Genomic DNA, 3,440 nt, shown 5'->3' with positions numbered 1-3,440 from the left:
CGCTGGACATAGTCAACTGCCACTCAAGTCCTGGACCCAGAAGCTTAAAACTCACACTGGGTACGTGTGCATGCATGCTCAATATCCCAAGAGGAGACTGGAGGAGAAGGGATTGCCACAGGGTCACCACCCCTGGGGAGTGATTTCTCGCTTTCTATCTGTCTCTCTGGTGAGTGCACACGTTCTATAGCAAAAATCTCACTTACAAAAAACACACACACACACACACAAATATATATATACACACACACACAATTTCCCCAGATCATTTTTATATTCAATTATTCAGGCTGTTTTAACTATACTTTAATGTAAAGAAATAAATATAAGTTCACTTCCACACACTATTAGTCAATATATATGACATGACTTATTAAATATGTATTTCCATCCCTGGCAGTATCAAAAGATACTTTTACCAATGTTAATAGAACCATTATGGAAACAGCATGGAGGTTCATCAGGAAACTAAAAAATAGAATTATTCCCGTGATCCAGCAATCCCACTTCTGGGTGTATTTCTAAAGGAACTAAAAGCAATATTCCAAAGTGATATCTGCACTCCCTTCTTTAGTGGAACATTATACACAATAGCTAGCATATGGAAGCACCTTAGGTATCGATCATTTGAATAATAATGAAAATGTAGTTTATATAAAGAATGGAATACTATTCAGGCCTTAAAAAAAGAGGGAAATTCTGTCATTTGTGACAACATGGATATTATGGTAAGGCACAAAAGACAAATACCACACGATCTCACAGATGTGGAATGTAAAAAACGTTGAACTCACAGAAACAATATAATGGTGGTTACCAGAAGTTGGAGGAGGGAACACGTGGAAAAGAGGGGATGTTGTTCAGTTAAATGAGAGGAATAAGTTTTAGTAATACACTGCACAGAATGATGACAACAAACAGTGATGCACTGTACATTTCAAAATTGTTCAACAAGTAGATGTTTAGATGTGAAGTGTTTTCATCTGAAAAAAATATGTGGAGGTGATGGAATTGTTAATTAACTTGATTTGAACATTCCTCCATGTAAACATATATCAAAACATCATACTGTACCCCCTAACTGTATAATATATACTATGATTTGTTCATTACTTTTTTTAATGTATTCATTTTCTACATTAATTCACTATACACCATCACAACACACAAATGAATTTTCCATCCAAAATACACTGTGCATTGGCTCAATCAAGCACATCAACATACATGTTCTCAGCAAATAACTTTCCAATTCTTATGTCTGCATACCTTGCCTTTTGTTTTGCCATCCTTGATTCCCCATCCCCCACCCTCTGCCACGTCCCATCCTCCTCCCACATTGTCCCTGGCATGGTTGCCCTCCATGCTCACCAACCCCCCCCCCATTCAATTGATCTGCCAATGAACTTAATTAGTCTAAATATATCCAATAGCTAGCACAGCTGACACATACCTATACATGAACCCAAGTCTGACTTTAGGCATAAACCCCAGTGAGTAGAATGAACTATTCATTACTTTTTAAAGTGTTGATTTCCCCACAGCTTCTGAGGCTGGAGCTGCTGCCTTAGGCGACACAAGCGCGGACCCCCGGCCCTCGGGTGCTCACAGCAGTCCCAAGTCTCGCTGGTCCTGAGCTTTCCGCACAGCAGACGGTCTGGATTCCCCTTCTCAAGCATTTCCGGCCCCAGAGGAAGAACCGCACAAGCCCTCGTCTTAGACATCGCTGCCCGAGCCGCACTTCCCTGCGTCTACACCTTCCTAGTATAGTGAGAAAAATCTTCAGCAGCCGACCTCAGGCGGTTCTTGGGCGCCCTTGCGTCCCAGACGAGATTCGATGGGCCGCCTACTTTTCCCACAAGCCACCGCGGCCTCAAGTAGTCCCTCACGAACTACATTTCCCAGAGGGCAACGGGCACACGCATCTATGGCGTCCCTTCTGTTTTGCGAAAGCTAGTGCCTTAACCAGGTGAGTCAAATTCATCCCAGGATATGATAGGCACAGGGTGATCGCAGGCAGGGCCCTGGGCAACCGGGGTGGATTGGAACCTGACCTGGACCAGCCAGGGTGGTGGAAGAAGCCCTCTGAATGGAGAATTCCGCAGCGTGGTCCCGCTGTCACCGGAGCCTCAGGCCTGCGGGTTCATGAACCGCAGAGGAGGGGCTGTACGTTCTGTTTGTCCGATGGGGAATGCGTGGGAGTGTGCGTGTGTATATGTGTGAGTGTGTGTGAGTGAGAGAAGTTCGGTGTGAGAGGGTGGGTGTGTCTGGCGGCGGGTTGGTAGCTCCTGAGGCAGCGCTCTGTGTTGGGAATTTGAGGTGCATGGCCTTTGCACGTGCGTTGATCGCTTGGCTTCGTGATGTCATCGTGACCAGTGGCAGTCGATTCCCCGCTGCCATTTCCGCCCTATCTCCTCACAGCTATTTGGCGGCTCACACAAAGAAGTGTTCCCAAGAGGAAAGTCGGATGTTGAGCCCTAAATCAAATTTTCTAGCAAGAAGTAACTGACTTGTTAGGTTTAGAACACCCAGAAGCTTTTCTTCGGAGGCTCTAGGGGTCAGCTATGTGGCTCAAAACCTCAGCTTTCCCAGAGCTCTGATCCCAAGAACCTGCTATGAACTCATACAGATTCTATTCTCCTTATTACCTCCAACCCTTTACGTGTGTCAGCAAGGCAGGTGTGAACCTCAAGGGTACTGTGTAACCAAGACGTTCTATGTTCCAAGAAAAGCCTGATGTCTCATAACTCCTCCCTGGTCCTACCTACTCCAAAAGAAGAATTGCTTCACATCTTTAGATGTTTTTAAACATTGGTTTTTAAGCCAATGATTATGCTAGTTTTTTTTTTTTCTTTTCCTGTCATAAACTTGTTGGATTTAGAGCATGCTTTCCTTCATCCAAAATGTCCTAACCCTGAGCTCTTTCCAGTGACTGTTGGATGATATTAAGATGAACCTCGTTAACATTCATTTTCATGAAGTATTATATCATTTTACTCTTGCCACGTGTTCTCTTTTTGTAAACCGAACCTGAAAAAAGTTAGACTCCTTGGTCTAGAATCAAAAACAGCAATTTTGCTACTTATGATTATTTGCAAAGCTAGTATTCAGAATTACGGAAATGATTAAGTAAATGATTAACCCATATGGTTGAATATTATACAACTAATAAAATTGTGTTTATACAGAGAGAGACAGAAGGCAAATGTACAGTATGTACTGTTTAGCAATATTCATATTTTAAAAGTAATGGTCAAGAAAAATCAAATTATGGATCAATCTCAAATGAGATTGTGAGATATTTTGCAATGGTTGCATACAAAATCATACTTGAATTATTTATTGAAGCAGGGGAGTGATGTGGTTAGATATAGTGCACATCTATTTTATACAACTTCTCTACTTTTTTTTTTTTTTTTGGAGGGATTTTTTCTATAGGG

The 3,440-nt window shown here is 42.3% G+C and overlaps 1 protein-coding gene across 1 annotated transcript in view; it reads left to right on the top strand.

Moving 5' to 3' along the window:
- Positions 1 to 1,892: 1,892 nt before the first annotated feature.
- Positions 1,893 to 3,440, top strand: part of LOC102470672 (zinc finger protein 208) — a 223,993-nt gene continuing 222,445 nt past the window's right edge. Inside the window, 1 exon segment of the mRNA XM_014592935.2 lies at positions 1,893 to 1,969. The gene's annotated coding sequence lies outside the window, so the exon portion shown is untranslated.

This window comes from Tupaia chinensis, unplaced genomic scaffold, assembly GCF_000334495.1.
Source record: "Tupaia chinensis unplaced genomic scaffold, TupChi_1.0 Scaffold138910_1, whole genome shotgun sequence".
Lineage (NCBI taxonomy): Eukaryota > Metazoa > Chordata > Mammalia > Scandentia > Tupaiidae > Tupaia > Tupaia belangeri.
Note: the sequence above shows the minus strand (reverse complement) of the source record. Positions and strands in the feature narration are given on the sequence as shown.